A 13926-nucleotide genomic window follows, 5' to 3' on the forward strand; every position below is an offset into this window, starting at 1 on the left:
ACTATAAAACCCAAACACCTAATTTTAAGTGTGCTCAATTTCATAATTTTAAAAAATAACCTTTCAGTTCGATCAAAAGCAAAAACCTGACACACATCTAAAAGAAAATGATTCCAAAAATTTGAAATAAAAGGATTAGAAGAGTATACCAGGCAAATCAAAATCAAAAGGAAGCAAGGATCTAAATAAAAGCATAAATGCATGTAGAAACCCTCAAAGGATTCACAGAAACCTATAGGGTTGTTGCCAGAAATGGGAGATAATGGGAACAGATTAGCATCAAGAAAGAGAGGGAGACTTCTCACTGACTAGTTTTTTTAATATATTCTAATATTTGACCAGTGTTAATATATGCTTTTTGTCATATAAGAATATATTTTGGAGAGTTCCCTGGTGGCCCAGTGGTTAGGATTTGGCCCTATGATCACTGTGGCCAGAGTTCAATTCCTGGTCTGGGAACTGAGTTCCTATAACAACAACAACAACAACAAAACGAAAGAAAGAAATAATATATTTTGTTGTTTTATTATTTATTTATTTATTTTGTCTTTTGTCTTTTTTAGGGCTGCACTCGTGGCATATGGAGGTTCCCAGGCTAGGGGTTGAATGGGAGCTGTAGCCTCCGGCTTATGCCACAGCCAGAGCAACACGGGATCCAAGCCACGTCTTCGACCTACACCACAGCTCACGGCAATGCTGGATCCTCAACCCACTGATCAAGACCAGGGATCAAACCTGAGTCCTCATGGATGCTAACTGAGTTCATTAACCACTGAGCCATGATGGGAACTCTCAATGTATTTTGTTTTCTAGTGAGACAAAAATGAAACCTGGGCTTACCTCATAAGGAAAGCTTCAAATGAAAACACTTGCTTTGACCAAAAGCAGAGAATTACTTCTACAATGTATTTGATTGGCATGCTTGAGGCAGATAATTTATTAATACCTAAGTGTTTATGCCTAAATGGCATAAATGGCATAAACATTTCCTAGATTTATGTTTTTCAATTTAAAAAGAGAATACAGTGTGATTTCATATTTAATCAAAATAATCTTAATTGAAAAGAAATTATAAGGTATACCACAAATTCATATCTCCAAAATATGTCCCCCAAAGCAATGAGATATTCTCTAAACAAATGCAGTGTCTACAACGGTTTAGGAGGGAATTTAGGGAAGAAAAATATATAAAGAGTATACCGTCCTTGTCTTCTAATCACTACCAGTTGAAGAGGTAGAAAATACCACAAAACACAAAATACTCAAACACTGGTATCTGAAAGGACTTCCTCAAAATCTTATGTAAAATATTTAAAATATATTTGGAGTTTCTGGAGTGTCACAACGGGATCAGTGGCATATAAGCCGCATCTCTGCAGTGCCAGGATGCTGGTTTGATCCAGGCCCGGTACAGTGGGTTAAAGGATCTGGAGTAGATACAGTTGCAGTATAGGTTGTAACTGTGGATCAGGGATCTGATTCCTGGCTTGGGAACTACATATAATGCAGGGCAGCCAAAAAAAGAAAAGTTTAAAAATCTAAAAACTAAAATATATAAATTTTAATAAAAAAAAAGAAAGAAAATGCTTTCCACTGGCCTGACATCATCAGTACCAGACAGTATGGATTTCCACAGTTAGTGGTTGATCCTGTCCTCTATGACTACAGATAAGCAACTCAGAATCACAAGACATTCAAGCTTTCCTGAGGTCTACTGTGAAAGCCAAAATGTTACCTGAAATAAACTCTAGCTGTTTTCCTGAGATTTGTCTCTCAACTAGATAAGGAATTTTCATAATTGACTGGGTTTCAGTATAAATAAACCGATAACTAATCAACAGGCCTTTGTAAGTTCTTGAAAGTGGTGAACCACCTAGAATAATTTTTTTTTTCCCACATCCACAGCATATGGAAGTTTCCAGGCCAGGGAACAAAGTCACACCACAGCAGTGACGTGAGCCACAGTAATGACAACACTGGACCCTTAACCCACTGAGCCACCAGGGAACTCTGTGGCTTTTTTATTTTTAAGTAAAAAACAAATTATTGAAATTCTATGCAAGGGTGGATACCTGTTTCCTGGAACTCAGGCTTATAATTTTTGGAGATTTCTTTACGAAAGTGAATATAAAATTACAAATATAAAATTTTTCATAAAAGTGGCTATGTAGAATGAAAAAAGTAAATCTCAACAAATTACTGGAGCTTTGTAAAGCTGAGTCCTTTTCTGAGATCTGAGAATCTCTTTTAAAAAATTATTCACAACCTGGCTTCCTCTCTTCACCTAGAACACCAACACCCAGTGTCTCCTAATACTCACAAGGGTCTTTGTAGATAAAGCTTATAAACCTGACCTATACCAGCTTCGTTGGCAGTCTCCTTTATGGGGCAAATGTGATGCCATTAACCTAACACCTAAATGAACAATAGTGATCAATTCCTTTCACTTTTCAGAGTAACAACATCTGCTGGATTAATGCATAATGTTTTCGTTTGCTGATATGAGTGAGTTTACTTTGAATTTTGATACATGTAGAAAATCGTTAACCATTTACTTAACCTGTGTAAGATGATAAAGGAATGTCTTTAACTCTGCCATGATGACTTGTTTTCTTGATGTAGTAACTTGGAAAGGCTCTTTAAAGCTACCCCAGTTATTCAATCAAACATTAATCTAGGTGTTACACTGAAAAAATTTTACAGATGTAATTAAATCCCCTAATCAATGGATTTTAAGTAAGGGAGGTAATCCTGGATAATTTGGGTGAGCCAGACTTCATCAGTTGGAAGACCTTAAAAGCAGGACTGAGGCTTTCCTAAGAAAGAAGAGAAATTCCAACACTGGACAGAGGCTTCTGCCTGTGCCCTGGAGTCCCACCCTCCTCCTTTCCTTACTGCATGTGGACAAAGCAGCTATAGTCTGTGCCCAGTCTTCCACTGATCATTTTTTTCTAACTCAGCCCTATTCATTTCAGACTTGCTCAGCCAGCCCTCACAGTCCCACAAGGCAACTCCTTGTCATCAATATCAATGTATGGTCCTGCTGGCTCTGCCTCCCTGAACCCTGACGGGTACACTTGCCATCAAGTGCACTGTTTAACATAGAACAATGTGAAGGGTGAAGTGTTCTTATGGAGACAAATAGACTGGTTTGTCAAGGTTTCTGTGGTTTGTGACTGAAGTCTGTGGGATACTCCTTGTAAAGAAAATTTATGCTTATTCAAATATACAGTTAATCTTAAATTAGCACGTTGAAGTCCCACATAAGTGTTATGTAGGACCTCAAGTCTCAAACTTCTTCCTTATGGGTCCAACAACTTACTTAGAATCTTAGTAAGTAGTTCACCCAGAAGGGTTAGTAACAATCAATGTATATGGATTTATTGTTCACATCCCTTCTTTAAACCTTTTAAAGGCTGCCTTCACACTTAAAATAAACCTGTATTTCTTGCCCAGGCTACATGGGCCCTTATGACCTCATCCCTAACTCCCTCCAACCTCTCCCCTTCCCCTCTCACTCTACTCCAGCGACAATGAATTACTTTTTGTCTCTGAAATGTGCCAACCTTATTCCCACCTCAGAAGCTTTACACTTCTGTCCCCTGCCCTTGGAATCTTCTGCCCTCAAGGTGTTTGTGGAACTGCTTCCTCTTATCTTTTGGGATTTAGCTCAACAACGAGACCTTCACCGATGCTCCTTCTAGTCATTCCCATGACATTATTTTGCTTTATTTTCTTCATACCTTTTATCAATAGCACTATCCAAACTTCTCTTCCTATATTTTGTCATGAATTGTCTCTTACCCATAGGTGATAAATCCGATGAGAGCAAAGGTCTTGTCTGCCTTTCTATCCCATATACCCTTAGCACCCAGTATTGTATCTGGTATATAGAAGATGCTCAAAAAATGTATTCATTGAATAAATGAACAAATGAATGAAGATATCTCCAGGCTGGTAAAGGGGCAGGCTCACTCCTCACAGTTTGGACTTACTGCATTTCAGAGACCCGAGGGGCTCTATTCTGGTAATAGAAGGGTGGTTTTCCATGTCATTTATCTCTATAGCCATCCACTTACCACAACGACTATGCTTGAAAATTAACACCAGGTGTTATAGGTTACTATTTACATTCTCTATTTCCTACTTTGGGAAATATGACATTATATATTCATCACTTTATTTTATAGTGGGCTGCCCAACAAGGTTTGTTATAATGATAACCAAAAGGTGTTTAAAAGCAATGAAAATGAAAGATGGAATGTCATGAAGCTATTCAAACATTTACACTAAAATGAAGTGATTCAGTGATTTTAATAAAGCAAAGTTAATCTTTTGTCATTTGATCCCTCCCTTGCTCCTGATTGGCAACTAGATATACATCAGATGAACAAAAGCAGCAAACCTCACGAAGTCACCTTGGTTGCTTCCAAGTTTTGGTGGTAATGGATAAGGCTGGTATAAATATCTGTGTGTAGCCCCCCCTCCTTTTTTTTTTTTTTTTTTTGCTTTTTAGGGCTGCACCTGGGACATATGGAAGTTTCCAGGCTAGGTGGGAATCAGAGCTGTAGCTGCGGGCCTATGCCATAGCCACAGCGACAGCAACAGCAATTCAGGATCCAAGTCATGTCTGTGACCTATACCACAGCTCATGGCAATGCTGGATCCCCAACCCACCAGGCAAGGCTAGGGATTAAACTTGCATCCTCATGGGTACTAGGTCAGATTCATTTCCGCTGAGCCACAATGAGAACTATGTGCAGTCTTTTGTATGGAAATAAGTTTTCAACTCCTTTGGGCAAATGCCAAGGGGCATGATCACTGGATTGTATTGTAAGAATATGTTTAGGTTTGTAAGAAACTGACAAACTGTTTTCCAAAGTGGCTGTACAATTTTTCATTCTACCAGCAATGAATGAGAGTTCCTGTTGCTCCACATCCTCATCAGCATTTGATATTGTCAATGTTCCGAATTTTGACCATTCTTTTTTTTTTTTTTTGTCTTTTTGCCATTTCTTGGGCCACTCCTGCAGCATATCAGAGGTTCCCAGGCTAGGGGTCTAATCAGAGCTGTAGCTGCCAGCCTATGCCAGAACCACAGCAACGCGGGATCCAAGCCGTGTCTGTGACCTACACCACAGCTCACGGCAATGCCGGATCAGATTGTTAACCCACTCAGCAAGGCCAGGGATCGAACCTGCAACCTCATGGTTCCTAGTCAGATTCATTAACCACTGCGCCACGACAGGAACTCCCAGAATTTTGGCCATTCTAATGGGTGGGTAGTGATATCTCATTTTTCTTTTATTTTGCATTTCCCTGATGATACATGATATGGAACATATGCTGAACCTTTTAAAAAATATCAATGACATGTTAATGACTTCTGTTTTATAGGACTCAAATTTGGTGGGCATGGGTGTGACTTTCAAAACGATATGGTGCTATTACATAAACAACGTTATAAAATAATAGGAAGGATTTTTACTTCCAATATGTCTTAGAGTTTTGTGCTCAATCTGGATCTTTACCTATCAAAAATTTCCTAGAATGAATCATGTGTAGAAATTTCTCTTTTCTTACTTAAAATGAGTATATCTATAAATGTGTTCTTGTATTAAATGTTTGTTCAAGTAAGAAGATTCCATACTACCCAATTCATTTTCTTTACTGGTACTAAATTTAAGATTATATTTTAAAGCAAAGATATATCAAGATATATCAGGTAGGTGTTGTAAAATCCTGTGTGTATACTTCTTAGCTGTAGCTTAAGAACTATATAAAGTAAGTTTGTATATCAGTGAAGAACCAGCACTGTCTCTAGCACATCCTTCTGGCCGATCTCACCATTTTTAAACTATTTTGCCCTCTTTGTAAATTGCAGGTCATTAGAGATAATGAAAGCTCTTTCTCATCTGGCAGAGTTTTAACTGACATCCTCCCCTTCTTTGGAAATACCAGTTTCGGTACCTACCCCCAAAGTAGATTAGGGACTGTTACTTTGCACAAATTGTCAACTCTTACCAAACTTTCAGTTCTTCCAGTTTTCTTCAATATCTGACTACAATCCACCCAACCAACTTTTTTCAGTTCTTCTCACACCTATCTAAAACTGAGAACTAAAACCAGACAGCCCAAATCTTTATCCAGACTCTATGGTGTCTTGCAACCGTTCATTGCTCTCCAGACCTCTAGGACTCCAACACAACTGACCTTTGCCACCCCCTCCAGACATCTGGCTCACCTGGTTTTGCAGGAGCAAGGCCAACAAGAATCCCTGAGACACTTCTTAGAAAGTGTTTCATCCCACCCAGGACATTTATGATCACCTATGGGTTGTTCAGCAATGAACAGTATTCATTCATCTTGAACAAAGGTGAAGAGGCTGACAATGTTGATTCTCACCTGAACCCTGTACTCCTAGAACACAGAGACAGTTAAGAAATGCCCCCACCCTCTTGTGTTCCAGAAGCAGATAAGAGCAAAGGACCACTCTGCTCTCTCTCATTCTGAGATAAATACCTCTCCACCTACCGCACAAATCTAGAAAAACTGGCGGATTCATTAACCTGCCTCTGAAACAGATCAAGCCCCCTTTCCTTTTTATTAGATGTTCCTCTTTAGTGAATATTCTCCCTGTTGCAATATCTTGAATAAAACCATCTCTTTCATTGTCCTATGCATTTTGTCTTTGACAGAACAATAACAACAACAACAAAACAATTCACCTGAGGTATCACTAATACAGCATTTTCACTACACTGGAAGTTTTAAAGATTTTATAGATATAATTTGAATGACTTCTGGGGAATTTATTGGCAAAACCTGACCCAGAGCCATTTCTAAGTAGTTTCCAATTTTTTAATAAAGCATATCAGAAAGAGGTTTCGAGCTGTTTGAGAACCTACAGGGAACAACTTGGAAGCTAAAGAGAGAGTGCGAAAGATGTTTCAACTTGAAAGGGGAAGAAAGAAAATACAAAAGGACATTAAAAACCCAGTAGGTAAGACTCAAAAGTCACCTGGGGGTTATGAAGTATTTGAAAACTCTCCTGAGTTCCAAAGAGATAGTTTAGAACGATGAAATTTAAGTCTGGCAAAATGCCTCTCATCATGCAGTTGCCAAATAACCTTCTGTGCACCCTGTAATTATGGAGATCGCAGGAATGTGTGGAAAATGCAGTGCAAAGACTGAAGGTATACTTTGTAATAATAGTGTGGAGGGGGAAATATATTGGTAACTGAGATTTTTTAAGTGCTCATCTATAATAACAAATTTTAAATTCTGTAGCCTCCTAGAAAAAGGAGATGAACAATTTTAAATAAAAGTGATAAAAATAAGTAATATTATAGTGAAATAGCTGGTTTTAGAAATCAGCATAAGAATAGGTTGCTTAGGGAATATGATTTCAACACCATTTGAACAAGGGAGGCTGCATCTAAAAATATTAACACAGATATTTCTCAACTATCATCCACCTTTTACTAGTGGTGAGAGACTAGACAAGTTATTTAAACTATTTTTCTAGGCCACAGAGTCTATGCCAGAGACTCTTTATATGGAAAATAGTGGCAATAATAATTCCTATATCATAGAGCTATTTAGTGGAATAATAATAAACATATCATTAATAAAAAAAATCTATGAAACTCTTATTAGGTGACAAACTCTGTACTAAGGACTTCACATGGGTTATTGCACTTATCACAACATGATGAGGATGTAGCTAATATGATGCCCATTTTTAGTTGAAGAAACTAAGGCACAGAAGTTGCCATTGTGGCTCAGCAGGTTAGGATCCCCAGTAGGATCCTTGAGGATAGAGGTTCAATCCCTGGCCTCACTTGGCGGGTTGAGGATCCAGCGTTACCACAAACTGTGGTGTAGGTCGTAGATGCAGCTCAGATCTGGCATCACTATGGCTGTGGGGTAGGCTGGCAGCTGCAGCTCTGATTCAGCTCCTAGCCTGGGAACTTCTATATGCCACGGGTGTGGCCCTAAAAAGACAATAAAAATAAAAGAAAAAAAGAAACTAAGGCATATGCTCAAGGTCATATAGGTAGCAAGTGGTAGGGTCTTGACTTGAAGCCAGGCTTATGCTTGAAATCTTGCCCTTACTATACCTTTATTGCTAAGTTTCATTCCTTCTAAAAATAGAAGTTCTCCAAAAGACAACCATAACCAATAACACCTTAAAACTTGGTAGGAATAATGACTGTGATTTCAAAGTTTACAAAATAATAGAAGGGACCAGGAGTGGGAAAAAAGCCTGAATAGCCAGGAAAGATGGTCCTGTGCCAATGATCAATGTATTGCCCCTCAGCTCCAAATCCACTCTTCACTGTTTGCTGCCTGACAATGGATTGGAGCCTTGTAAATAGTTCTCCTTTGTCTGCAGGTATGATGTTGAGCTCTGTCGCTAGAGGGCACTAGAGGGACACAGGAGGAGAAATGGATTTCTCTTACAAGTAGATTCTTTCAAGCCAGCTCCTGTGGGGCAGTTCCTTTAGCACTAGACACCTATAGCAATACTTCACTGGAAGCAAGCTCCCCCAGTGCCTTCTCCGGCTCCAGACTCCTGTGACGCAAGTATGGCTTCTCCAGAGCCAGCAGCTTCCCTTGTCACTCTCTCAGGTGGCTTTGCAGCAGCAGAGTACCACCTGGCTGGCACCATCCAGTGACTGACTTTCTGTAACACTTACCCCCACCCGCAGGCAGGCAGAGAGCCACCAGTGGGATGCTTCCCTGTGAACAGCGTCCCCTGTACTCCCCTGATGGCTCTGCAGTGAGTTCTGAGATTCCCACCTCCCAGTACCCCTTGAAAGCAGATTCCCACCTCCCAGTACCCCAGTACCCCTTGAAAGCAGATTTCTCCAAGTTCCACCTGCAACTCTGCCACATGAATAAGCCCCCTCCCACAAGGTCTGGGCCTCAAGCCTGGTGTGGGTGGACATCTTTCCTGTTCTCTCAGGTCTAGGAGTAGTGGTTGCTCTTTAGATCTGCTACTCCTGTGTTCTTTCAAATTCTCCTAACTTCTTACCAGACCCTGTTCTATAATGTGCATATATTATATCTAAAACCAGAAAAAAATAAATAAACCTAATAATAAAATTAATTCTAAACACACCTTGACTGCAGGTGTAGGTGACTGGAGTTGTTCTTGACTAGTACTGACTAGTACTGTTCTTTGTGTTTCCTCCCTTCTATATATAGTCAGTTTCTTGGAAAAGCGCTAGCTTTTCTTGGTAGACGTCCCACAGTTACCTCCATCTCAACATATTCTAAAACTAAGTCTAAATCATCTTTTCTTTGTATATTTCCTTTCTCAGTAATCGCCTTTTTTGACATAGTTATCTAGGCTAGAAACCCGATGGTCATACATGTCTCAACATTTCAACAGGACACACAATCTTTTCAATTCTATCTTCGTAACACTTCTCAAATTAGTTACTTCCTTTCTCAGTTTTCCTCATCTTAAAAATAATAATAGTTACCATTTATGAATGCTTATTATGTGCTAGTCTTTGTGCTAAAATGAACCCACAACTCTAAGAAGTAGGTATCATCAGTCCCATTTTACAGACAAGAAACCTGAGACTTTGTAGTTTATATAACTTATTCAGATATAAATAACTAGTAAAAGGCAAAGTAAAAGCATGTAACTGATGGCATACAACAACTTCCCACTACTATAACACATACACTGCTTTCAGTCTAGCCCCATTATAATGCGTCCACTACACAGTTTCCAGAAAACCTTCTAAAAGGCAAATCTGGTCATGTTACTTTTAAACACTTCAACAGGAATTTTGCTGCTGGATATTTAACAAATAGTGACAGGTCATCCTTCTTTCACCAGATAGAAAAAAAAAAGGTAAATTACAGAAATAACATTCTTAAAGCCATCAAAGGGCTGTGGAAACAAAGATTATCAAATTAAAATTCATGAGATAGTAGAACCCTTCTTAGATGATCTGAGATTGCCAAATCTTTTTTCCCTTTGGGGATTAATCATGTCTAGGCATTGCTAAGAAACTGTCTTGCCATACACAGAATTTTTTGAGGAAAAGGACAATCAGAAGAACCTTTGATGACTATGTGGGTTTGTGTGATGTACTGGAATCTAGAGAAATTGTATAACTATGGCCAGTACTTCCCAGAGGACATACTCTGTGTGGTGCAGGAGGCTGTGGTTTGGACTGGAGAGGCAGATTCAGTTTCCTGTGGTCCTGCAGTACTTAGGAGACAATATCCTACTAAGAGGAGAGGGCTAAAACAAGCATTTGAAATTAAAAATAAACAAAGTCTTACTAAAGCTGTAAACTAGTACTGATTAAGCTCAATTCCTAATTGGATTAACATGATCCACCCTTCATGCTCTCTGTCCAACTAAGGAAAGGGTGCATTATCTCTGGGAGAAAATAACAGTAACTTCATTATCTACAGATCTTTTATCATAACTTCTGTAGAAATTATAGGATTTGCAAGGAAAACAGAAAATATGACCAATAATAGAGAGGAAAAGATAGACGTTAGAAGCAGATCCAAGGATCATCCAGATATTGATGTCAGCAGGCTAGGACTTTAAAATTATTATTATAAGTATGTTAAAGAAAACAGAAATTTTGGACAAAATGGATGAAAACATAAGGAATTTCAACTGACAATTAGAATATATACATAAATGAAATTCAAATGCCATTTTAGAAATGAAAACAATATACACATATGAAACCTGAAGAAGGGAACTGACTACAAGGGTTTGAAAGACACTGGCAAAAGACAGGATTAGTGAATACAAGGCAAGTCAACATACAGTATCCAAAATGAACCCAGAGAGGAAAATAAAATGGAAAGATGATGAAGAACATAGGAAACGCTGTGATATAATGAAAGTCTAACATATAGGTAATCACAGTCCCAGAAGGATTGGAGAGTGTTAACTTGAAAGAAACAATGCTTATAAAGATAAAAGCTGAGAATTATCCAAAATTGAAGAAAGAGGCATCCAAGAGTTCCTATCAACCTCAAATAAGATAAATACAGAGAAAAGTGTATTTATATCCATCATGATAAAATGGCTAAAAACCAAGGATAAAGAGGAAAACCTTTAAAGAACCCAGAAAAAAAAAAAGATATTGCATTCAGAGAAACAGCAATAATATTAAGAGCGGAATTTTAAACAGGAACTATGGGAGCAAGGAAGCAATGGGATGTTATCTTTAAAGAGGGAAAAAAAAAAAAAAAAACCTGCCACCTGGAGTTGTAAAGCCAGTAAAAATGTCCTTCTGATGTCAAAATGAAATAAATTGCATTTTCCAGATACATAAAAGCTGGGAAAATTACTCACCAGCAAACCAATATTATAAAAAATAGTGCAAGAACTTCGGGATGAAGGAAAATAATTTCAGATGGAAGCCTCGTACCCCCAAGAAGAAATAAAGAACACAGGAGAGAATATTGTAACCTCTGGAGTATCTCTCAAAGGATAACACAAAGAGCTATAAGAATAGAAGAATTTAATAGAAGAGATAAAATGGGATAATTCAGAATACTTGACTAGAAAATTCCAATGGCTCCTCATTTATGGTAAAAATAAATACCACAGTCCTTAGAACTGTATGCCAGGAACTCCATGATCTGGCCCCATTTATCTCTCTAGCCTTAATCCTCAACATATCCATTCTAGAACCCAGCCATTTAGACCTACAGGTGGCTCCCTTTGCACACATTCCAACTTACACCATCTTCCACTTGCATATGCTGCTCCTCTACCAGAAATATCATTCCCCTTTTTTCTTATTTGACTAATATCAATTGAACTTTTAATATGTAGCCCAGGCATCATCTGGTTTCTATGAAAGGTCATCTATGAATCTTCATGTGGTCCCACAGTATCCAAGGCTTATCTCTATTAGAGATCTGATTGTAAAACATCATTATTTGTTTCCTTATCTATTTCCCCAACTAGTCTCCAAGAACTTTGAAGGCTGTCCCTCTACCTGTCAGCTCTATGCCCCTGGCATCCAGCACAAGGGCTAGCACAGAGAAGGCACTCAATATTTACCAGGAAGGCTAAAGACATACACGAGCAAACACAATTTCAGTATCAGCTAGTTGAAGACTCTGTTATTATGCAGAACATGTTACATTCCTCTCCCATCCTCCAGACCTTTGTTTCTCAATAACACACCAGTACCTCAAACTCAACCCATTCCAAGCTCTCATTGCAGCCGACTTGGAATCTTTTGGATCTCTGCCCCACTTAGTCCCCATATGTATTTCCCTACATTTCCTTGATCTTGACTTCCCTTTTCTCCTCCCTCACCCTTTGAACTCCTATGCATTCCAAGTCCCAGCTCAGATGTGGCTTCTGTTCTGAACTCCTTCTAATGACCCGGTGTGAGAGTTAATCTGCCTTCTTCCCCAGGGTTCATCTTCAGTGTCATGTGTTCTGTTGTCTTCAGACTTTACATCTGCCTCTTGCTCAAGCTGGTGAAACTTGTTAAAAAAAGGAAATATTTTCACTTGCAGAGAAGGCAGGTGAGTGGAAATATTTAAAAGGGAGCAAAGGAAGAAAAGCAGAAGGAGAAAATAAAAAAGCAAAAGAGAGAAAACATCTTTTTAAAATGGTGTGGAGGAGTTCCCGTCATGGCTCAGTGGTTAACGAATCCATCTAGGAACCATGAGGTTGCGGGTTCCATGCCAGACCTTGCTCAGTGGGTTAAGGATCCGGCTTTGCCGTGAGCTGTGGCATAGGTTGCAGACCTGGCTCGGACCCCACATTGCTGTGGCTGTGGTGTAGGCCGGCAGCTGTAGCTCCGATTAGACCCCTAGCCTGGGAACCTTCATATGCCGCCGGTGTGGCCCCAGAAAAGACAAAAAAAAATGGTGTGGAAATTACAGGAAAATCTTATATTAAGAGAAAAAAATGTTCTCTTTGAAAATGTATTAGAAGTTGTTCTGGGTTTTTTTTGTTTGTTTTTTGGTATTTCTGGTGAGTCATTCACCTCCATCTTTCCCCACACACATCCTCCCTGCCCATGGGGAGAATTTAGCGGCAAATGGAGAACTCTCCTGCTTCTGAATGTGCAAGGCCCCTCACAAAAGCAGGAGCTCCCAGGGATGAGAAGAGGTGTTGACTGCCCTCTCCACTTGCCTTCTCTCTAGCTTCTGTGTTCTCTCTCTTGCCTATTTCTCCTGCGTCAATTCTGATTCAGACTCTGTTCCATCTTGGTTTTCTCCTGATGGCATGTTCTGTGCCTGGGCCGTCTTTACACTTTGTTCTGGCTCCCTGGATCTCTGCTTATGGTCTGTTCCCCAGATTCTCCTCTGTCTGTGACTCAGCAAGACAAGATAAGTTCTCCCCACATTTATTCTTGAAGATGAATCATCCGGGGGACAAAGCAATAGCCTGAAAGCCCTGTAGGATGCACTACAGGTTATTTAGAGCCTTAACGCTTATGGATTCATGTTTTTAAAAGACACAAGCAGAAACCTCAGATGAACCTCCTGAGGGCAAATAAACGATTACAGATTTAGAAAAGAAAAACTGAGAAAAAGCAAAGGAAGCTGATAATTAGACTGGAAATATGGCAGTGAAAGAATGACAGCTGTACCTTGCTTACCAGTGGAATATAAAAAGAAAGAAAAAAAGGTTGATCAGCTGTCATCCCTTACTATAGGAAAACAAGCAGAAACAAGAGACTGAAACTTCCTCAAGTGTAGACGTAAAGAAACGCGCCTCCCCCATCCAAGGGCTATTATTTCTCAAGGATGATGCTGAACTCCCATCTCAGAGGATTTGGGAAGTTTAGAAATCACAGATTTCATATGGTTGGAGTGCAATTCTGATCTTTTGACCGTTATAAGTTGAAAACTTCTCTTTTCATTAATTATTTTAAATGAGTTCCCTGCAGTGTCCAG

General features: G+C 39.2%; 1 protein-coding gene across 1 annotated transcript in view; it reads right to left on the reverse strand.

The window, feature by feature from the left end:
• The window catches only part of WDR49 (WD repeat domain 49), a 144135-nt gene that overhangs the window by 4709 nt on the left and 125500 nt on the right, over positions 1 to 13926 (reverse strand). The gene's annotated exons all lie outside the window — the stretch shown is intronic.

Source organism: Phacochoerus africanus, chromosome 1, assembly GCF_016906955.1.
Source record: "Phacochoerus africanus isolate WHEZ1 chromosome 1, ROS_Pafr_v1, whole genome shotgun sequence".
Taxonomy (NCBI): Eukaryota; Metazoa; Chordata; class Mammalia; order Artiodactyla; family Suidae; genus Phacochoerus; species Phacochoerus africanus.